Raw genomic sequence first — 25,209 nt, forward strand, 5'->3', positions numbered from 1 at the left:
GATAGCCAAGTACAGCGCTGAGCTATCCTCATAAGCCCCATAGACTGTAAATGGAGTTGTAGCGCATATATGTGGCTACTGCTGTATTCAGACTTTTCTGGAACGGGGCCTTGGAAACCCAGTTCTAGTGATTGAGGGGGTCCATGTGGTTTGGCCCCAACTGAGCATCCATTTATCATCTGTGAAGTTGAGAGTTGATAAATGTTGTTTATTGAAAATCCCATTAAATTCTGTGGATGCATTTTTATATATGCCACAAAAATATTATGCTATGTTGTACAAAGTTTGACATCACTCATACCAGTCTTTGTATTTAGTTGGGTTCACAATCTAATTTCTCTTTCTCTGAGAACTACCGTAGGTAACTGCAACACAGCCAAAGTTGGAGCCTATTTTTTTTATTTTTATGGTCATAGATAGCTCTAAAGCTACGACCATAAGGTCCTTCTATTATTTCAATGTTCTCTAAGAAGATAGTAGAATGGGTTCTTTCTTCTATTACTCCTTTTTTGTAGTTGGATTTTTATCTATGAAACAACAAAAAATTGTGTTGGATTTTGTGGCATGGGGCAATTTTTTTTATGGAAAAATGCTATATTATTGTGTTGCCAACAAATGGGAAAACATGATAAAAGTGGTTATCACTAGTTTGGATCGAAGCGGAGCATTGGAAGTGGAATTCGGCAACTAATCCAACTAATGATTAATAGAAGAATATTGGAGAGGGAGAGTGCAGGGAGACTTATGTTGCGTCAGTTTTATTTATTTATTCCTACATTTACTTATTTCTACATCAGCCTTAAACTAAGATATGTAATTCAATACCAATAAGATGGAAGCCTTTATTATTCCACTGCCAGCGGGCCAACCAAAACCATCCATTCTGCACCTCTTGGGGGGGGGGGGGGGGGGCAGGTCTTAAGTATGGCCATCCTAATCTTTTGCTGGCTTTACTTCTTCCAAATCATCCTTCAAAGCAAGATGCAGAGAGGAGGAGCTGGATGTTCCTGATTACATATTGTCATCGATATTAGATCACGTGGAAAAGTAGGAAAAGCAGAAGGCAGAAGAAGTTCTCCCACCTGTAGGGAAGGAGAGTGCTGGGGTTGGAGAAGTGGGTATGCCAGAGCCGATTAATAGTCTGTGTTTACTGTCAAATAATCTGCAGTATTTGCAGGCAAGAACAGCAATAATATGCAGATTGTCCCACCTAACCAGCCAAACCCTATACCAGCACCAGCCCCTTTTTAAAGGTGCATTCAAGGTGCTACGCGGCCATTAACAATGAAGAAGGACTATACATTATGGTCTTCATTATTAACTGAAAGGCAGCTGTGGGCTAATTTCTCCACAAGGTTCTTCACCACAGTTTGGTCATAAAACCCATCTGCAGCATGGCCGCTGTGTGGGCATACCACAAGGCAGAGTAGCCTTGGTATACCCGATTTATAACGATTCATGCCGAATCAAATTTTTCTAAGCTTTGCTCATCTCTAGTTATCACAGTGAGCAGCCTGTGGTCACTGTACTTTCCCATGCTTGTATAGATTTGACAGTGTTCTCTTGGCTGAACTATAGCTGTCCCTCTGTAGTGGCTATCAATAGTTTCCATGTTCTGTCCTTCTCCAATTATCTGGATTTGGAGCCAGGGGCTTAGAAGGTGAGATGCCAGCCACAGCACCAAGCCAGCCCTACTCTAAGCATGCTGCCATGGGCTGCCGTTAATTGCCACAGTATCCTGATGACAGAGATACAGTTGAATTCAGGAGGGAGACCTGCAGCCACTGGCCAGGCACATAAGTACATGATGCTCCCAGCGGCAGATCGGAGAGTTTGGGTGGCCCCTTGGGCATCGGCCCACTGGGAAATTTCCCTGTAGGGTCTATGGCCAGTCTGCCCCTGAGGGTCACCATTACTGTGTTGCTTGCTGAACAATGACAATATGATCATCTCATTATCAGCAACTACCAAGCATGTGTCTTTGACTCAAAATCATGAGAATATAGAGTTAAAAAGAAATGTAATTCCATTCCCATATATGCAGTATATCCGGACAAGGTCATCATTTCAGGAAAAGTCAAATACTTGGATGATATCCGAAAACTTCTTTTAGTCAGACTAAAATTGTAAAGATGTGAGAAACTACGTCTTTCTTGACTTCGAGTATGTGATGTGCATGTAAAGGTTACAAATGACAACAACATTATCACATCCATTATATCTGTTTTCAACTCAGAACACAAGATAAGAAAACAATTTATGAAAACTGATGAAAATGGATGTTACTTTGTCTGTTTATGAGTCCCATTTGTTAGATTTTTCGTTTCCATGAAAAGTCTTCACAAGTATTAGACTTTTTTGGAGACCTGTGTAGTACTTTCTATATTAGAATCATATAGCACCCAAGTAAAGTAATGATGCAACACTGTTCAGTCCAAAAACTACAGAAGCATGGGGTGTCCTGGCCATCAAGGTCAGTGGCCATCCATCAGTAGTGACAACTAGAGATGAACAAATTTCTAAAAAATTAGATTCGGCCGGTTTGCTGAATTTTCCGAAAAGATTCGATTTGAATTTATTTGCGGTGAATCGCGTTAATAGCCAGCTATTTCCTGGCTGCAAAGAACATGTATAGTGGTGTAGAACACTGTGCCTTGCAGTAACACGCATAGGGAGTCTGCTGTAGTAGTGAAACAATACTGTGAGTCAGTATGACACGCACATGACTGACAAAGTAACTCAAGTGTGAACTCTTACAGGTCGATGTTAGTGCCAGGTATAAAGAACCGTGCAGAGGCCCAAGATCCTACTGTAGCGTTTACACCGTCGTCAGCTGATTCCACATAGATGTTTCACAGAACCTGTTCTATTAAACGTTTATACAGGTAGAGCCCCCCGACAGAGTGGAGAGGGTGTCAGCAGTAAGTTTGTGCTGACATCACTGATTATTTTGCCCTTCCTCTGATCTGTCAGAACAATAACCCCCCAAAAACGAATCCTGTCTGTTGAGCATCCGCCTTCACTCGGTCAGCATTTGGTCAGTAATCCACCAGTATTGCTAAAGCCAAATTAAACAGGAGTGGATCCAAAACAGAGATGACACGTGAATGGAATATTTGCATGTCTTCTGTGTTTTGTACCCACTCCTGGTTTTGGCTACCAAATCATAAGCCAATTCTGATGGGAACATACAGGCCTTACAGCTGCTACACAGACAGGATCTGTTGTGTGGCTCATGTTTCCTTCCTTCTGACAGATCAGGAGAAGGGTCAAATAAATGATGATGTCAACCAGGCCATAAAGGCAAAATAGTGGCCCTGTGATGGAGTGCGGAAGATGGGAGAAAAGCTTGACAATTCCACAGAGTGGCCCAATGACATGATGTTCAGGTACCAGCAGCATGAGGAGGCCACAGACTGGCAAGGTGACATAGTGTGGAGGTGGCAGCAGCATAAGGAGGCCACAGAGTGGCCCAATGATACAGTGTTGAGTTAGCAGCAGCATGAGGAGGCCACAGAGTGGCCCAGTGACATAGTATTGAGTTAGCAGCAGTATGAGGAGACCACAGAGTGGCAAGGTGAGATAGTGTGGAGGTGGCAGCAGCATTAGGAGACCACATAGTGGCACAACGACAGAGTGTGGAGGTGGCAGCAGCAGCATGAGAAGGCCACAGAGTGGCAAAATAACAGAGTGTGGCGGTGGCAGCAGCATTAGGATGCCACAGAGTGGCACAATGACAGAGTGTGGAGGTAGCAGCAGTAGCATGAGGAGACCACAGAGTGGCACAATGACAGAGTGTGGAGATGACAACAGCAGCATCAGGAGATCTGAGTGGTAAGGTGGCAGCAGCATCAGGAAACCACAGAGTGACCTGGTGACAGAGTGGGGAGGTGGATGGCAATAACAGTACCCGCTAACGATGGTGGGTGTAAGAAGGAGCACTTCGCATCAGATGTGTGGCATCAGGCGGGTGGCAGCATCAGAATAGTAGCTGAGGCAGGTAGTCAGAAGAAACCGGTCTCTTTTGTCAAGGTTTAGGTGAGACAGCATGGATGATTGGTGGGTGGAAATCCTGGCTGATCCACGCCTGAGTCATCTTGACAAAGGTCAGTTTCTCCATTTTTGCGTGGACAGGCAAGTTCTTTTTGGGGCAACTATGGCCCCTGCCGAACTAAACACCAGCTCTGATGCCACACTACTGGCCAGGCAGGAAAACTTTTCCAGGGCAAACTCGGCCAGTTCTGGCCACAATTCCAGTTTGGCTGCCCAGTAGTCTGATCTTTAATGTGAGGTGGCAGGTTTCAGTAGCAGCATGAGGAGGCCACAAACTGGAAAGGTGACATAATGTGGAGGTGGTGGCAGCAGCAGCAGCAGCACGAGGAGCCTAAAGAGTGGCACAATGACAGAGTGTGGAGGTGGCAGCAGCATGAAGAGACCACAGAGTGGCCCAGAGACAGAGTTGAGAGTTTGTAGCAGCATGAGGAGACCACAAAGTGGCAAGGTGACATAGGGTGGAGGTGGCAGCAGCATGAGGAGACCAAGGAGTGGCACAACGACAGAGTGTGGAGGTGGCAGCAGCAGCATGAGGAAGCCACAGACTGGCAAGGTGACATAGTGTGGAGGTGGGTGCAGCAGCAGCATGAGGAGGCCACAGAGTGGCAAAGTAACAGTGTGGAGGTGACAGCAGCAGCATGAGGAGGCCACAGAGTGGTACAATGACAGAGTGTGGAAGTGGCAGCAGCAGCATGAGGAGACCACAGAGGGGCACAATTACATAGAGACCGGTGTGGTGCGGTAGCGAGGGTCTAACATGGCTAACATGGTGGAGAGCCAGTAGTCATCCCTTTGCCGAATGGTGACAATTCGGTAGTAACTACGCAAACAAGTGAGCGTGCATCGGGCCATTTGCACAAGTGACTCAGAGGGACTCTCTGCCTCCATCTCTACTGCATACGGCCATGGTGTGTCTGGGCCCTCTGCCTCCTCTTCCTCATCTCCCTCTTACTCCTCCGGCTGCTTCTCCTCTCCTGTCACCTGTGTAGAAAAACCATGCATTTCACTTCACATTGCTTGTGCTCCAATGTCCTCATCCTCCTTCTCCTCCTCCTCCCCCAGTTCAGCCCCCACAGGGCTCATGTGGCTGTGAGATGTAGGCACCACGCCTCCAGTCCCCTGACCTAGCCAGATTTGCCAGCATCTTTTCCAGGACATGAATCAGTGGAATGTTATCGTTCATCCCGTAGTCCTGGCGACTGACAAATAAAGTGGCCTCCTCAAAGGGCACTAGTAAACAGCAGGTGTCATGCATGAGCTGCCACTGGCTAACATCAAAGTAACACAGGGGAGTACTTCTGTCAGCCTGTATCATCAAGAAATCGTTTATGGCCTTCCTCTGTTCGTATAGTCGATCCAATATTTGGAGGGCAGAATTCCAATGAGTGGAAACGTTGCATATCAGCCTGTGTTGCGGGATGCCATTCTGCCACTGCAGCTCAAGGAGGATGTGCTTTGCGGTGTACGAAGGGCATGCAAAGTTTCCTAGCCATTTTTAGGATGTCTTGCAGATGGGTGGAAGACTTCAGGAAACGCTTGAAAACCAGATTGAACGCATGGCTCATCCCTCCTTGATGCAGCACCGACACAATGTTCTTCCCGTTGTCGGTCACCATGGTTCTGATTTTGAGTTGTCGCGGAGAAAGCCAGGATTCAATTTCTTGATGAAGGACGCAGAGCAGTTTCTCCCCTGTGTGACTCCATTCGCCCAGACAAACTAGGTGCAGAACAGCGTGACACCGCCGTGCCCTGCACATGTGGCATGCTGTTGGGGCACTGTGAATTGTCCCTGCAGTGGAGGCTGAGGACACGGTGGAGGATGAGGAGGCAAAGGCAGACATTGTCGCAGGACCAACGGTGTGAGAACGTGGAGACGGAAGCGTCACCTGGCCAAGTTGCTGGTTTGGCTGGGCAGGAACCACATTTACCCAGTGGGCCATAAAGGACATTTATTTTCCTTGACTGTAGTTACAGGTTCACACTGAAGTCGGGTGCGTGCCACTGGGTGATGCAGCGGTTACTGTGGCAGGCTGGACCACCACATTGGAGCCACGTTTTTCCCAGGCCACTTTATGGTGACTGATGCATATGTTGATGCAGGGCCATGGTGGCAATATTGGCACCCTGGCCATGCTTTACCTTCTGCCCACAGATTCGGCAAATTACCATGTTCACCTCCTCCGGCAGCTTAACAAAAAACTGCCAGACTGCAGAGTAGGTGATTTTACCCCCAACACTCAGCACTGACTGACTGCTACTGCTGCTGCCTCTGTGAACCCCTACACCACTGTTTTTTGGGCAGGAAGGCTCCTGTGAAGCGGGTGGTCTACCCTGGGCAAGTTTGGCTCCCGACCTCTCACAGCTGCCACCCTGCTGACTCCCGGCCATGCTACCGACTTGCTGGCTCCGCCGCTGCCTCACGCCCAAACGGCAACCCTCTTCTCCCGATGATGATGAAGCCCCTTCATCACCCGGCACCCAATTGTGATCAGCTACATCATCATCATCGAGTACTGTCTGCACGTCACTGATGTCCTCCTTAATGGTCTCTGAGCCAGGAGCCTGACCGCTCTCAACACCAGCTCCCATGCCACGCTCCTCATCACTACTTGCCCGCCTACCGGAGGAAGTGGTGGATGTCTCCTCCAGATCTTGGCTGGGCAGTAGCTTCTGGCTGTGCTCTAATAGCTCATCCTTGCTGTATAGTGGAACTGAGACCACAGCATATAATACTTCTCTGGCTGAGTGAACAGAAAAGGACAGAGCCAGGTTGAGGACAGGTGAGGGCATAGGGCCTACTTCCGGTCCATGCCAACTTAGGGTTGTGTCTGACGAACGCACCAACTTTTGGCTGGGGGTGTCTGATGTCACTTGGGACGAAGTGGATGACAGAGTTAACCATTCAAGAACCGCTGGTTTGCTGGTCAAGACACCACCGCTAGATGACACCGAGAGCTCAGGCCTCTCGAAGTGACCCCTGTTGCCACGCACCCCCTTACTCTGCTGCGACCTGTGCCTGCTCCAGAAACATTTAGGCCTCCCTGTGCAGGGCCTGGCACTTCTCTGTCTGACATACTGTTAGATCAAAAAAATTAATAAAAAATAAATTAATACACCCCAAAAAAGACTGTAATTTCCTCACTTCACCACACAACGGCCAATAACCCATTTTTCTTCCACTAATACACCCCAACAAATGCTTTAGAACACATAGCTGCACCGCTGAACGGCAAACAATTCCTTATTTTTTTCCACTAATACACACCAAAAAAGGCTGTAATTTTCTCACTTCACCAGACAACGGCTAATAAGCCCTATTTTGTGCACTAATACACCCCAAAAAAGGCTTTAGAACATATAACTGCACCGCCGAATGGCAAAAAAGCCCTTATTTTTTTTCCCACTTATACACGCCAAAAAAGGCTTTAGAACATATAACTGCACCACTGAAACAGTGTCGGACTGGGGTACTTAGTGTAACTGATTCTGGGGGCCCACCTTAGGGCTCCTGCACACTCCTGCACACAATTTTTTTTCCATGTCTGTACCGTTCACTTCACTTCAATGGGGCCGCAAAAAATTAATAAAAAAATTACTCAGTGTGCATTCCGTGTCTGTATGTCCACATGGCTGTTCTGCAAAATGATAGAACATGTCCTATTATTGTCAACATTACAGACAAGGATAGGACCGTTCTATTAGAGGCCGGCTGTTCTGTTCCGCATAATGTGGAATGCACATACCCGGTATCCATGTTTTGCGGAACCCGCAATTTGCGGACTGCAAAGCATCCAACGGTCGTGTTAATGAGCACTTACAGTGATAACAGAAATATTAAAGATAAAGTATGATGGCAGACATTCACAGCAAAATGTAAACATATATGAATATCCTGCACTCATATCACTCATTGGACAGATGTGGCACACAAGAAACTTATACATGGATCACATGCCACTGTTGCATATATCACATACTGCACATACACCACTGATACATAGAACATACAGTATATAGCACACACCAATCACACATAGGAAACACGCAATGCACACACCAAGACATTTATGCCTAACCCCATTAAGTGTAGAACACTTAAAGGGGTTAAAGGGGTTGCCTCATTTCAGCAATTGGCATTTATCATGTAGAGAAAGTTAATACAAGGTACTTGCTAATGTATTGTTATTGTCTATATTGACTCTTTTCCATCACATTATACACAGCCCGTTTCCATGGTTTTGACCACTCTGCAATCCAGCAGCGGTGGCCGTGCTTGCACACTATAGGTAAAGGTGTTGGCTGATGAACACTTCCAGCCTTTCCCTATAGTGTGCAAGCATGTCCACTACTGCTGGATTACATGGTAGCAATAACCACGGATATGTGCTGTGTATAATGTGATGGAAAGGAGGCAATATGGACAATCACAATACATTATTAAGTGCCTTGTATTAACTGCATGATAAATGCCATTTACTGAAGTGAGCCAACCCTTTAACCCCTTGAAGCATAAATATGTCTGGCATGAAATTGACCAAATCTTAACCTCCTCAGATTGCACATAATCTACATTATAATTAAAAGGGTTATCCTACCATAATGACCTATTGCTTATCTACAGGATAGGTGATAAATATCAGATTGGTGGGGGTCTGACTGCTGGAACACCCACTGATAATGAAAAAAGGTGTCCTGAGACATTCAATTACATTACCACCAATCTATGTACACAAGGGTCTTAAGACCACGTTCTCTTGATCATGGGGGTCCCAGCAGTCAGACCCCTATCAATCAGACACTTATCACCTGTCTTGTCATAGCTGTTGGACAGTTTTCACATTCCCTATCCTTAAAGGTTTTCTTTGAGTTTAAAAAATAAAACTAAGATTTAAATTAAAAATCTGGCCCACAATATGTGTCAAACTAAAATAAAAATGCTCACCTGTTAAAGGACCTGTGTCCACTTTTCTAGTTATCCTCTATCCAGAGGATTGGGGATAACTAAGTGATCCGTGGGGGTCTGAACGCTGGAGCCCCCACTGATCCACCTTCTTGATTGAGTGATAGGTCAAGCATATGCCCTGCCTCTCCATCCATTCTCTATGGAGTCACTGGAGGTGGCAGAGTACAGCGCTGGCTATTTCCAGTGGTCTCAAAGAGAATAAATGGAGCAGCAGGGCGTATGTGTGGCCTGCCCCACCATAAAAAAGGGTGAACGGGACCCGTTCCTGGGATCCAGTGGGGGTTGCACAATCGAACCCCACTAATCATATAGTTATGCCCTATGGTGTGGAGAGGATAACTTGAAAACCTGGACAACCCCTTTAAATCCTCCACCACTCCACCACCAGTATTTCATGGCAGCAGTGATGCCTGTAAATACGGAATATCGCTATGTAAACCATACGTTTCAATTCTGGAGAATGTGACGCACTGTGCAGAATTTTTCAGTCATAAGTTCAACCCCCTATGCAGGTCATAACCTTTAACAAAGACCAAGCAAAGGTGCTAGAGGAGCAACGTGAGCAAAGGGCACAAATGGAAGGTCATAACTGAAACAGAGGCATTAGGGTCACCTGAGGCAGTGTAATAGTGGGGATCCTGGAGCAGGCGTAACTGGAGAAGGGGCAATATTAGCGGTGCATTTAGAGTGGGGGCATCTGCAGCTGGGGCATTTATGGGGGTGCACCTAAAGCAGAGGCATTAGGGTCGCCTGAGTCAAAGGAATAGTGGTGATCCTGGTGAGACAACCCCTTTGACCCCTTAAGTGTCAGGCCACTACACAACGGCTAATAAGCCCTTTTTTCACTAATACACCCCAAAAAAGGCCTTCGAATATATAACTGCACCGCTGAACGGCTACTAACTGCACCGCTGAACGGCTACTACTACTACTACTAATGGCATGGCTGTGATTGGCCAGTGCAGCATGTGACCCAGCCTCTATATAAGCTGGAGTCACGTAGCGGTGCACGTCACTCTGCTGTGCTTAGTGTAGGGATAGGATGCTGCTGCCGTGAGGGAGTAGGAATAGGAAAGAATCTTTAATCAGAAGTGCTTGTTAACTCAGCTATCTACATAGATTTAGTTGTGTGAGTGCAGTGCACAATCTTTTTACTCTGCCCTGAGCCCAGTGACAGAGAAAAATAACTTTTATACGTCTGTTAGTTAGGTGGGCGGCGGCGGCCATTTTATGCAAGCTCAGTGCACCAGCACTGCATATGTGCTTTTGTGACAGTCAAATCCAAGCTTGAAATACTGCAATAATAATCTGGGTTTAAAAATAACACCCATTTTTGGCAATATCCTACATCTGGTGCCTTTGCAGCATTTGTCAGTGTGAAATAGGAGCTTGCAATACTTCAATAATTTTCTGGGTTTTAAAAAACACCCTTTTTGGGCAAAAAACACAAAATTTTCAGCCCTTCCTGCATCTGTCAGTGTGAAATTCAAGCGTTATATACTGCTGTCATATTCTCTTAGTAAAAAAAAACACCCTTTTTGAGCAAAGTACTTAATATTGCTGCATCTGTGATTGTTACAAACAAGCTTGAAATATTTCAATAATTTTCTGGGTTTTAAAAAACACACATTTTTGGCAATACCCTCCATCGGGGCCTCTGCTGCATTAGTCAGTGTGCAATTTAAGCTAGACATCACAGGGCTGGCTGGCTGCTGAATGGCTGCATGCATGGCATTGTGGGTGATCCCTCGTTTCCAGAGTTCTTTGCTCCATGTTCTTACATGTGCAGCAGCCAATCAAATTTTTCGCTCATCTCTAGTGACAACCTATGTACCCTCAGTGACTGCACAGGTGGTACTCCTCTCTGGCCAGCAATGCCTTATTTAAAATTAAGGGTGTTTTACCCAATTTGACATTTAGCACCTATCCACAGCATAAGTCACACATGTCTAATCACCAGGGGCACCACTGCTGAGATCACCTTGATCACTAGAACAAGGGTTCTGAACTCCACCATTGCCCAATGGAGCAGCATCCTGTTGCTCCTTTCCATATATATTAGGCTCTTGGAAACATCTTAATGCTATACTTGTCTCCTTCAATCTCATAGACTTTGAATGCAGCAGCTTGACTGTTGCCACTTCCAAGGTTTTCCTCACTGCAGTCAGTGAGGAGAAACAGAAGGCTTTGGACCTCTATTCTACTGATCAAGTCAATTGTAGGAAAAGACGCTTATCATACATATTTGTCACAGGACTTCTAACAGTGTCCTGATATTGTACATTATAATAAGTTATCATTTAGGGGTTAATAGGAAAAGCCCCTCCCCCCATTCTCTAAGAGCACAATAAAAAGCTGGTAATATCATGTTACTGTACAAATATGTTATAAATAAGCCATGTTTAAAGGCAGTGGCTGGGATTCATCAAAGTTCAGTTCCTGCAAGTATCCCCATTAGGAATGTATGACACTTGTCTGCATATCATAACTATTCATTTCACAGCAATAGACATGAGGTCATTTGTTCTGCCAAATACGTCTTCAGCCCAAAAGGTAATTGTTCTTGTGTTTAATACAGAATTAACAGTTATCACACAAGAATGATCCTGCTTGTTGTAAAGGGGCTTCGTGAGTGATCCTGTTATCACAACATGGGACTGCAGAGTGCCCCGAGCTGATGTCTGGGGCTAATATTTCGTTAAGTAAATACTTAAAGAAAGATTAGTCAGGATAAAACTCTGCATCAGATGGATATATACATGCAATGTATACATGATGAAAACTCTCAGGATAGCTATATTTGTTTTTGCACAGCCACATGAAGAAAGAAGTTTGTGTATTTTACAAGTATGCACAATACTCTGCATAGCCTAGCCCTACACCGCCAACTGAAGGAACTGCTTACGCTTCCATGTCATAGTTAAAAGCGTCAGAGAGGAAATCTGAAGTCACAATAACCTCTGCCACTGAGATGATGAAAGAAGAATGGGGAAGAGTGGGCATTTCAATATATGTATACATGATGTCTCAACCAAGATAAAAGACAGCCCATACAAAGACTTTTACTAGAACAGTCTACTCACGCTTATGGAGGAATTTTCGAAGTAATTAATAAATAAGACGTTTCATATCCCTGGTTGTATGGTCTAAATGTGCACATAAAATATGATTTCTAACTTCTCAACTTTCTTTGTTGAGTAATATAGGTATGTCAGTCACTAAGTAATGTCATTTCCAGATACTAATAAAACTTTTTTATCTTTAATTTTATGATGGAAAACAAAACATTTTATCAAAAAGTAAAGGCTTTATACACTGAACAAAAATATAAACGCAACACTTTTGGTTTTGCTCCCATTTTGCATGAGCTGAACTCAAAGATCTGAAACATTTTCTACACACACAAAAGACCCATTACTCTCAAATATTATTCACAAATCTGTCTAAATCCGTGTAAGGCCTCATACACACAACGTTTTTGTTTTTCTTGGCCTCCGTTCCGTTTTTTCTGCGGATAGGATTGGGACTCATTTATTTCAATGGGTCAGCAAAAAAATGCTGATAGTTCATCCGTTTGTGTTTCGCGTCCATTGTCCGTGTTTCCCTTCAGCAAAAAAAAAAAAATAGTGCATTTTCCTACTTTTTTCACATTTGCGGACAAGGATAGGCATTTATTACAAGGGATCTGTGGAAAAAAATGGATCCTCCAAAAAAAAAAACGGATGGCGCATCCGTTTTTTTTAACAGACGCACAATTTGCCGACGCAAAAAACAACTGTTGTGTGCATGAGGCCTTAGTGAGCACTTCTCCTTTGCCGAGATAATCTATCCCACCTCACAGGTGTGGCATATCAAGGTGCTGATTAGACAATATTTGAGTGTAATGGGTCTTTTGTGTATGTAGAAAATGGTTCAGATCTTTGAGTTCAGTTCATGCAAAATGGGAGCAAAACCAAAAGTGTTGCGTTTATATTTTTGCTCAGTGTAATTAGGAGCTTTATAGCTAGGTCTTTGAAGTAGGTAGAAGTGGAGTGTTTTCTGTAGATTTTTTCCTCAAAGTGTAACTGACATTCTATTTTTATTTGTGTAATGTGTAGGGGCAGTGATACTGACCTTTTTTGTAATATACTTTAATTACTAAAATCATACATTTCTATTAGAAAAATAGCTCTAAAGTGTCCCATTTTGAGCCTAACGCTCCTCTGTCTTCTGTTTACATAACACAGTCAATGTTAAGCAAGTCTCCACAGTTATGTAAACAGAAGACAGAGGAGCGTTGCTAAGGCTCAAAATGGGCCACTTGAAAGCTATTTTTCTAAGAGAAATGTATTATTTCAGTAATTAAAGTATATTACAAAAATGGTCAGCATCACTGCCCCTATACATTACAAAAATAAAAAAATAGAATGGCAGTTACACTTTAAGAAGATCATTAATTTCTGCATGCAATGCATTTGGCATTTTTCAACTGTATACTGCTCCTGTGGCTTTTCTTTCTTTAAAATATCTAAAAATTATTTAAAATGATGTGTTTATTAACGGTTTTATAACAAGAAAATAGGTTATACGATTAAGTAAGCGGCGATACAGTATTGTCATTATTATCAAAAATTGAGTATTTGATTGATTAGACAAGTATGTAAAGCTGTGAAGTATCTTGTAAGAATTAAACATCTATCACATTTGACAATTGAGCTAATATTAATTGACAACAATTAACTTATGGAGAAAAAAAAGGCATAAGAAGGAGAGAGGAGAAAGAGAAAGATGGAAGGTGTCTGCTACCTTTAATATGAGTATGCCTGAGATCTTGAAATGGTACAAATTCAAATGTGAGGTCTCATAACATATGCAAATCATGTTATAAGTCAGGACATAGACCAGAGCTGGTCAGTCAAACAATTAGTAAGATACAGGCAGTATGCATGTATTGTAGAAGAGTGCTCTGTGTGAGGACCAGTGGCCTACCAGGAGGAACATGACCTTCCATGGCCCAACAGATTTACTATAATTCACACCAATGACTGGCATAAATTCCATTGCAAATGTATACCAGCGTGTTGCTGTGTACATGTAGATTTGCTTTTGTGCCACATGGGCTGCCAGAAGAATTACAACATTTTTTACTGGAATTAGTGCAGGCCTCTTAGGAAATTTGGGGCATCTTACTTCTGCATACTTCTTATTAAGACTGGTATGTGCAAGTAAGGGAGAAAAGACGAGACAGCTATACTCAGATTGTGAGATATTTCATTGGTTTTCCTGTATATAGAACTAGCTGATTTTGCACAGGGAGCTATTTTAGAAGCTTTGCCCACTGATGACAGGTTGTTGTGCCTGAACACAGTAGTTGTACTGAGTATTCTGAGTTTAAATGCTAATAGAGGAGCAAGAAAAGATGGTAAGCTGTTATATATAAAACATTAAAAGTATATACAATAGATAGATAGAATTATCTATCTATCTATCTATCTATCTATCTATCTATCCATCCATCTATCTATTGTGGTCCCTCAAGTTACAATATTAATTGGTTCCAGTACAACCATTACATGTTGAACACATCGTAACTTGAATCCATAACCCTATGGAACTGATAACAGGTTCCAAAGCCCCAAAATGTAATCCGAAAATAAAAAAATAAATAAGATTTAAGGAAAATAAGCAGATGACCAAGACAAAAAGAGCAAGTCCTTACATAATGGGTAAGAATAGATGCTGGAAGCAGGAAATCACTTTATTTGATGAGGACAATAGTTTCTCCAGGGTCCTGTAAAGTACACACAATGGCCCAGATTTACTAATAGTATAGATGGCCTAAAAATAAACAGTCTATCTAGACCTGCTGGACCATACATGTGGTGCAGGGATAGAGACTTTTCTCAGACTTAATTAGTCGGCTTACTTTGAGACATAATTCTATGCCAGAATTGTGGTGCAATTTTGATGCGAATGGCGCATCTTAGGCTCCACTCTTCCCCATTAAGCTCCCTTCCTTATCGTGCATGTCAGGAAAATGTGTAAAAACCCTAGACATGCCAGACTGTACCATTTTGTAGACATATTTTTGTAGCACATACAATGGCAAATATGGGCCAATGTGGCAGAAAAAATAATGCAAACATGCAAAGGCAGTACAGCCTGTAGTACTGCATTGTACTGTAAAGAGGCTCTACTAGACAATGAATACAGTTGCTGTAATAGACAAATGGCCATGTCGATTGGTTGGACCTGAGCCTGAGACCATTTATGTTGAGTTTTGTTTCAACTTAAAAGGGTCTTTCCTGGGCCATCTTAAGTTAAAAATATTGTATCCTGAGGCCATTGTATGGCCTCTTTCACACTTGCGTTGTCCGGATCCGGCGTGTACTCCACTTGCCGGTATTACACGCCGGATCCGGAAAAACGCAAGTGTACTGAAAGCATTTGAAGACAGATCCGTCTTCAAAATGCTTTCAGTGTTACTATGGCAGCCAGGACGCTATTAAAGTCCTGGTTGCCATAGTAGGAGCGGGGAGCGGGGGAGCAGTATACTTACAGTCCGTGCGGCTCCCGGGGCGCTCCAGAATGACGTCAGAGCGCCCCATGCGCATGGATGACGTGCCATGCGATCACGTCATCCATGCGCCTGGGGCGCCCTGACGTCACTCGGGAGCGCCCCGGGAGTCGCACGGACGGTAAGTATGCTGCTCCCCCGCTCCCCGCTACACTTTACCATGGCTGCCAGGACTTTAGCGTCCCGGCAGCCATGGTAACCATTGAGAAAAAGCTAAACGTCGGATCCGGCAATGCGCCGAAACGACGTTTAGCTTAAGGCCGGATCCGGATCAATGCCTTTCAATGGGCATTCATTCCGGATCCGGCCTTGCAGCAAGTCTTCAGTTTTTTTGGCCGGAGCAAAAAGCGCAGCATGCTGCGGTATTTTCTCCGGCCAAAAAAAGTTCAGTTCCGGAACTGAAGACATCCTGATGCATCCTGAACGGATTTCACTCCATTCAGAATGCATTACGATAATCCTGATCAGGATTCTTCCGGCATAGAGCCCAGACGACGGAACTCTATGCCGGAAGACAATAACGCAGGTGTGAAAGAGCCCTTTATTGGGGACAAATGTATTTAATCTATCTTCTATTGTATCAAATCATGACGAAAAAAAAGAGAAATAAAATAAAGAAATGTAAATATATCTACTCCTATCCTTCTATCCATCCATTGTAGTGGTTTATGAATAACATCAATTTTTCTAATTTCTCCCCGAGTATAATTTCCGTACTCCCATACCTTATATATACACGATCAATTAAATGGAAAGTCGGTTAGCCAGAATCAATTTTCTGGCTAATGTGAATAACTTAGGAGGAAACCAATGTGATCCTAAAGAGAGCATGCATACTTTTTAGTTAGAAGAAAGCTTTTGGAAAAGACCATTAGCGGTGGCCACAGATTTTCCATGCTAATTTTTTAGGTTATCTGAGTGTATTATCACTTTCTACAATACATGCCCTAAAGGAATCTGTCATCAACTTTATGCTGCCCATACTACTGGCAGAATAAATTAGAGACAGGTGAATTGATTTCAGCGGTCTGTCATTTATAACTTAAAAGTAAGTGGTTGCCGAGAACCAACATCAAAATCATTGCAGACTAGGCCTGGAAAAGAGTCATGGCCACCTGAGAAGAGTCATGGTTATTCATGAATTCCTGCTCTCCCTGCCCACCTGCTGATGACTGACAGTCTAATACCTGGTTTTCTCTCTTTCTCTCTAGGAGAGAACTGCCAATCATCAGCAGGTGGGCAGGAGAGCAGGAGATTGTGAAGAACCAGGACTCTTCTCATGTAGATTTGACTCTTTTCAAGGCCCAGGCTGCAATGATTGTGATGCTGGTTCTTAGCAACCACTTACTTTTAGCTCATGAGTGACACACCGCTGAAATCTGCATTTCTGTCACTATTTTATGTTGTCCTCAGTGAGGTCAGAATAAAGTTGATGACAGGTTCCCTTTAACAAAGCCAAAGTAGTGCGTTTTACTATTATCATACCTAAAATTACACATTGAAATGTGAGATAATGGTCAATTTAAAAGGTCTGTGATTTCTCTCTCCCTCGTGGACATATGTTATTCACTGTTAATACAGTAGGGAAATTGGGTTAACAAAGTCTCAACAAAAGTGTCTCATTCTCATAGGTCTTGGTGTCACAGTCCTATGGCATGGTATTTTGAGTCACAAGATAGTTAATAGAAGTTTTCACAGATCAAACATGAGAATACATACTAGTACTCACACAGATAAACTTTAGCCGAATATGTCAACTATGTAATGGACACATAATACATATATTCAATACAGGAAAGTCATTTTATCTTTGCAAATTGTGAGTAATGCCCACTCACTCATAGTCCAGACAATAGTTCTTTTATTTTCAAAGGTTTCATTGATGTATAAGGGGTTTGTCTGTCTTTGCGACCTCTTTGCATATGCAGTTGTAGAGTGAAGAATTTCTCTTTGGATGGCATCTTTTCTTAGCCAATTCTGTCAGCTCTACCCATCTGAGCGTAGGGGCATGGCAGAGGGATCCCTTGCTATCAGAGTGTTAGGAGAGATTTTTTAATGCATAGTAATTTCAGACCTCCAGAGCGCATTAGGAAAATCTTAAAGCCACAGATCCCTTGATAAAGGTAGACACCGACCGAAACGTTGGGGTTGTACTGCTAAGCCAATTGTATTGCTTTAATATTTACTCTGGATGGAACAAAAATGATGTAAAAATTACTATGCATTAAAAACACTAATTGATGAAGAACATATGGTGTGCCGTGGATTTCTCCTAGGAATCAATTGACGCATGTCCTCTACGAGCACCCACCAGTTAGGGTGTGCAGATCTCAAATCTCCCCTAGTGTTATGAGCGAGACATTAGTTTAACTATCTTTCTAATATTAAGATATTTGTTTGCTGTCAGGGGGTGGGAAAATTTTAATTTAGATCCTGTTACTAAAAACCTAATACAGACCTAATATTTCTCACAGTTGAGCGTGCAGTCTAATTTTCTGTTCACATCATATCGGAGCTTTCCATCAGAAGTGTACATCAGATATATTCCCTGTTACACATCCAAAAGGAAGGTTCCAATGCATGGTGCTGTATAGTGGCATATATTGCCCATAGGCCCCAATGCTAAAAAAATAGGTAGCTCACTGTATAGTATTTTAGATATTTTAAGAAGAAAGGAATATGTCAGCATACCAACCTGATGGGAACTTTTGGGTTGTTGGGTCTTGGCCTATGTGAACATTGCCTAAGTATGATGTTCTTCTGTCCATAGACACTAATTGAAAGCTTTGTATAAGCTTGATAAGTGGCATGCCAATCACTCTTTATGCATTGACCCATGCATAATGATTTCATGATTTAAAATTTATAAAGAGGATGTAACCTCTTTTCGCAAAATATTTGGTGGTCAAAGAGTCACCATGGGCAGGGACTTGTGCACCAAGGATTTAAAAAGTGGTGTGAAGAAGCTTCAAGTTACACCTCTGGTAAGATTTAGATTAATACTGGGTACACTCCCTCCTTACATATAGAATAGATAATATTATCATATATTCTACCCTATTTTTATGTTTTCTATTTGGACAGTGCTGCCCAACTTAAAGCCATTGTAGACCAGTCAGCCATAGGTCCAAGATTTGATGACCAGTAAACCAAACCAGGATCATGGGTGCCCAGGGTTCACTGATGCATCCTGGGAGCAAGGGCTATCTAACAAAATAGCTACTGCAGCACACAATGCTGAAGAGGTTAATACAAGTCCAGGTGCTATAACTTATTACTACTGATATACCATGACTGTGATAAACAAGAATCTTCACATACATGTTAAAGTATTGAAATTGTTGACGTTGACTTCAAATTCTCCAGATCTCAATCCGATTGAGGATCTGTGGCATGTGCTACAAAAACAAGTCAAATTCATGGATGCTCCATTTTACAATTTATAGGAATTCAAAGATCTGCTGCTAACATCTTGATGCTAGATACCACGGGTCTTGTGGAGTCCATATCTGGTTGGATAAAAGCTCTGTTAGCAGCATGAAGGGGCTCTGCACAATGTTTTGGCTGATCAGTGCATATTTTTCTCCAGGTTTACAAAAAGTGACTTTCATACGTAATAAAAAAGTCACATCTTTTGAGATCCAGCAGTTGGGGCCTCTCACGTGTTGATTACAAACAGAACTTCATTTTCAGCAGAGGGTTGGTGATATATAGGCTTACTATACAGTAGAAATAATTTCTGAAAACCTGCAAGTACTTTGACCGCTCAGATAAATGTTGTCTTAAACTGCCCATGGAACAATTTAGTAAGCCAATTTACCAGAAATCTACATTTTGGATAAAAATACTTATTTGCATTATTTTAAGCATACAATTAATGTATGCTTGAATCGTTTTCTATCAGGGCAAAAAAAGTTCCATGATTGATGAGCTTTGAGTGTTATTCCAGCTTTTTAAAAGTTTTAAAATTCTTCCCCCTCCCTGCTGGATCTGTGGAGTCAAGCATAACTACCTACTCCCTGTTGCTCAGTTCTACCTCCTTCAGACCACTCCCTTCACTTTGCTTTTGGTCCTTACTTTTAAACTGCTGCCATGGACAGGGGGTCACGTGACCAGGGGCACTGGCACACGTGGCTTCTATCCATGTAGGAAGTTTAAAAACGTATAAAAAGCTGTAATAACCTTTTAAGGTATCTTTATGTTTAATTTCTGGAACTAGAATAAAAATCTGAAATTCAGTGTGAGAATGAGAATGAGATGAATCAGAAAAGACTGCTGACTAGATGTCACTGGACAAAGAGTCGTGTAGTCTTGTTGAAAATTAAACAACAGGTCCTGCATTGTATGTAACATGCCATAGAATGTGATCTTCAAGTTTGCTAGTAATGATATCTGACCTACCACTTGTAACGAGTTCAAGAGAACTTCCTCAATCAAATGGGCCCTCTGTCAATGACTAGGGTTGGAAACTAATGAAAACAATCCCTGTGGCTAAAAAGCAACAATGTGAACCTATGTGAAATTATCATAGTGGCTCACAGCTTTTTCTAGGGATTCTGGTAAATGGTCCACACATTTAATCCATTACCTAGTACCCTATGAAGAAAGATGAATTATAGTTTTAACATGTTAACTATATTTTTTTTATGATTGCTGCTTCCATTCAGTACCAATCAAATCACACTATATGTACGTTGGACTACTCATGGCTAAGCATTCAGTTATGTTTTCCAACTGCGTTCAAAACAAGACCAGCCTCCGAGTGCTGAATATTTGGAGCATATCCTATTTTGTAACTGGCTTTATATATTGAAAACCTACTGTAAAGCATCTTATTACTAATACTTTTATAGCATTTTGTGTTGATCTTAATTGACTGAAATACCCGTTGTCTGCTCCATGAAGTTTAGTATAATACATTATGAATGCGGGGTGTGGGTGTACTAATGTATACAAGTTAGATGTATGTACATGTACAGTTCATTGTGTAAGGATAAGTTCACATTGGCGGCAGGTAACTCTGGTAGTTCCAGCAGAGGAGCAGGCTACCAGAGTTCCCATATCTGGCATAGCCGGACACTGTGCAAGACCACCATTTCATGGTTTGGCTTATGCATTGCCTTGGAGATGGAGAACTAATGAAAGAAACCATAAAACTTTGGTCAATTGTCTTGTAATACCCTTTTACAATTGTTATAATAATAATTGTTATAATAATGCTTTACCTTTCAAACATTCTAATGGTCTAATAAAGTAAGAACTGACGTAAAGTATCCTTTGATTGTGATACACATATGCTCTTTGTGTTGACTGGATTCTAACTGAATGTGTCTAGATGATATAACATCAACCTGTGAAGGCTTTCCCTTCCATAACTTTCAATAATCATATACTGTAGATACATGAACTCACTAAGGTAGGCAAGGGATTCACTGTTGGCAACAACATAGTTTAGATATTAGAAATTATCATAAATATATGTTGCTAAACATTAGCAAAATAGAGAACGTTCCTGAAGATGAGTGGTTGTAATAAATCTGAGTCTGACATTTCAGCTGATGCCCTGTGAAAATCATCTCCATATGTTAGGTGAATGTTAACCTCATACAGATGTGACCTCCCGGACCTCTTATACTGACATGATGTGTTGTCATATACTCAGAGGTGAACTGATATTGCTGTGGCCAACACCATGATTGCTATAAACAATCTGATTGCACTCTTACAGAAAGAGAGATGGGACTGTACGTGAATGACGTATTTAATACTACTGCTCCCATTCTGCTGCAGTCAGGAATGTAAACTTAATGTATGTTCTCTTCCACTTAGCCTATCACTGTCATTATTGTTGTTATACTGCTGAGCTGTACAAAGAGAAATGACTTATAATTGAAACTAATTACAACTGAAAGGTATACACATTGATTTAAGTCACATAATCCCTTCATCATCTTTACCTCCACCAAAAAAATAATCCGCAGCCTTTACTAGACCATTTCTCTATAACAGATGAGAACCACTTTAAGCGTATTTCTCTGCTCCGGAGGTATAGCAGTGTCTATAGGAATTCATGAAAATCACCACTCTTTTTTGTGTGTAATAACCTTTTAGAAAAAAATGATTATTTCTTCTTTCCTGTGCAAGATCGTACTTCAACAGATGGCTGCACCTTCACCTCATCTTTAGGTAATCTTAAGGATCTCTCCAATTTTGGAGACAAAACAAAGCTAGCACTTTTATTTCTATGAGATCCACAGATACTGTTTGCCTTTAGCAGTCATAGTAGATTGTATCTGTTCCACTTTTTGCCCTCATGAGAGTCAAAGATGATTTTTATCAGCATTTTTATTTATTAGACGTTACATAAAAGCAGAGAAATATACAGTGCATTCGGAAAGTTTTCCGACCCTTTCACTTTTTTCATATTATTCCGCATCAATCTGCACTCAATACCCCATAATGACAAAGTGCAAATTTATTGAAAAGTTAAAAGTTAAATCTTGCATTGACATAAATCAATAGTTGAAGCCCCTTTGGCAGTGATTACAGCCTCCATTCTTCTTGGGTTTGATGCCACAAGGTTTGCACACCTGGATTTGCAGATTTTGTGCCATTCTTCTCTTCAGATTTTCTCAAGTTGGATGGGGACCATCAGTGGACAGTAATTTCAGGTGTCTCCAGAGATGTTCGATTTGTTTAAAGTCAGGGCTCTCGCTGGTACACTCATGGACACTCAGAGTTTTCCCTAAGCCACTCATGTGTTGTTGTCTCTGTGTGCTTAAGGTCACTGTCTTGTTTAAAAGTAAACCTTTGGCCCAGTTTGAGGTCGAGAGCACTCTGGATCAGGTTTTCATTAAGAATATATCTGTACTTTGCTCCATTCGGCTTTCTCTAAACTCTGACCAGTTACCCTGTCCCAGCTGCTGAAAAACAACCCCACAGACCATGTTACCACCACTATGCTATATTGTAGGCATGGTATTGTTCAGTGCCTGGTTTCCTCCAAACATGATGCTTAGAACTGAGGCCAAAAAGTTAAATCTTGGTTTCATGACATCAGAGAATATTGTTTCTCACAGTCAGAGTCCTTTTTTTCTTTTTGATAAATTTGCAAACATTTCTAAAATGCGTTTTTCTTTTTTTAAATTAAGGGGCATTGAGTACAGATTGATGGGGAAAACCTTTTTATTTTTATTTTCGCACAAAGCTGCAACATAACATGTGAAAAAGTGAAAGGATCAGAAGACTTTCTGAACTTACTGTTGATAAAAAGGTTCTAACATAAGTTACAACACTAAAATGAAAGTGTACCTTTAAACATATGACAATAAATGACACTTAATCTGAAGTGCTAGTCTATGGACCGTATTTTTCGCCCTATGAGAGGCACCAAAAGTTTATGTGTGGGGGGGAGGGGGGATAGATGACAGTGCGTCTTATGGGGCAAATGCTGCCATTTTTACTTTGCACTGATACATCGCCAGCCGCGATGCTGCACAGCGCGGCCTGCGATGTATCAGCGAGGAGGGAGGAGGGGCTGGAGTCCAGCAACTTGTGTTGGAATCGCAGCGGGGCCCGCTTTTACACTCTCTATTACACTGGGCCCCGCTCACAGCAGTATTTATTAAGTGAAGTCATGGGTAAAGCTTTGTAAAGGTAAAGCAATCCTCTGCAGCAGTAGCGCACATAGTACTCACTACGAAACTCCTGCAGCAGGCAGGCTGGCCGGTCACTCACTTCCTTATGTGCATGCTCCTCCCCGAAGTAAGTGATGTTACAGGAGTTTCATAAGGAGTACTACGTGCGTTACTGCTGCAGATGATTGCTATACCTTAACAAAGCTTTACCCATGACTTCACTTAACAAATATTGCTGTGAGCGGGGCCGGTGTAATAGAGAACAGTGACTGCACCGGGTCCGGCCGAGATTCCAACACAAGTTGCCGGCCTCCACCCCCTGTATTGGGGGGGTCACTATTTACTCAAGGACAGTGTTATAGGGGGGGGGGGGGGGATCTGTGGATGACACATATATAGCATAAGATGCTATATATGTGTCATCCACAGATCCCCTCCATAACAGTGTCATCCACAGATCCCCCCCATAACAGTGTCATCCACAGATCCCCCCCATAACAGTGCCATCCACAGATCCCCCATAACAGTGCGTCATCCACAGATCCCCATAACAGTGCGTCATCCACAGATCCCCCATAACAGTGCGTCATCCACAGATCCCCTCCATAACAGTGTAATACGCAGATTCCCCATAATAGTGTCATCCACAGACCACTATTAGTTCAAAACCCACCAATAGCACACCTTTTGGTTCAAATATTTTTTTTTCTTATTTTCCTCCTCAAAAACCTAGGTGCGTCTTATAGGGCAAAAAATACGGTGAATGTAGGCAATGAAACAAATCACTTCACCATTGAATTATAAATTTAACTTCACAGTAAAAAAAACTTAGTAAGAAAAACTAACATATGTAATATAAAAGGGGGCAGTCTAGTAGTACTACTTTTCAGCAGAGCAGTAAAAAATGTGTTGTCCTCAAATGTAGACTTATGCACTATCTACAGGATAAGGGTTTGGTGTCTGACTCTCTACGTTGAGGTCTGATTGCTAGGTGCCCCCCTGATACAAGGACATGAGTCCTATGCCCTCACCATATGAGTACAATGCCAATTGTTCTATTCAAGGCTATTAGCCAGCTATTGGCTAATCTCCAGCAGTTCCATTGAGAATTGAAAAGGTGAATATCCCAGTGGATGTACCCGCACTTATCAGACATTTATCAGCTATTCTGTAAATTTAAATAAATTAAAATCTTGGAACAACCCATTTAAAGACCATTGAAGGGTTCCGTCTAGTTTTCCCTTCATTCAAATTGGCAGTTGAAAGTAGATTAACTTGAGTTTAGGCTTGGTTTATGTTACTGTTGGGGGCATTTGTAAGTGCCACAGGACACTTCTTGTGTAAAAGGATTATCCCATGAAGACAACCTATTTCAATATGCCCTATTAAAGCATACTGACATCATATAGAAGGGGTGCCCTGTTCAGCTACTCTGTCAGAGTGGCTTCTACTGTGAATTATGTGACCATTTGTTCATTTGAATGGCTGCCATGTAACACTACAATGCCAGATGCACCTTCCTCAATGATCACATGGGATCTGCAGTGATCAGGTGATGAATACCAGTTAAAATAAGACTGTTAACAGTAACAAGACAGAACAAGATAGGATTGGACTGAAGTCCCTTTGCCTGTTATAGGAAATAATTCTGAGGCTCAACCTCTGTGTACACAGGACAGATGCATGTCCACTTTTAAATAATTGTTGTCATCATTGCAATATGGTTTAGTAGGTGTGGTGATGTGTACAGTATAAGTGCTGGAAGGTGTGTATATCCCACCTAGATACCTCAGCTGGGTGAGATAAACAAAATCCAGAAAGCTACAGGGGTTTCAAAAAAGAGTAGTTTGCTGAGAGATAGTTGTTTACATTTTGTTCTGGGCTGGATTTTATTGGGACTGGTGAATAGGTTTGGTAGTGGGATCTGCCAGTCCCCACCCTTCCAGTACGGGTGCTGTCTTTTGCTGGAGGTGATCGCAGGTAAGGCCTGCTGTAATCAA

General features: G+C 42.3%; 1 protein-coding gene across 1 annotated transcript in view; it reads right to left on the bottom strand.

Moving 5' to 3' along the window:
* The window catches only part of EDNRA (endothelin receptor type A), a 64,589-nt gene that overhangs the window by 33,105 nt on the left and 6,275 nt on the right, over positions 1-25,209 (bottom strand). The gene's annotated exons all lie outside the window — the stretch shown is intronic.

This window comes from Bufo gargarizans, chromosome 1 (genome assembly GCF_014858855.1).
Source record: "Bufo gargarizans isolate SCDJY-AF-19 chromosome 1, ASM1485885v1, whole genome shotgun sequence".
In the NCBI taxonomy this organism is placed as follows: Eukaryota; Metazoa; Chordata; class Amphibia; order Anura; family Bufonidae; genus Bufo; species Bufo gargarizans.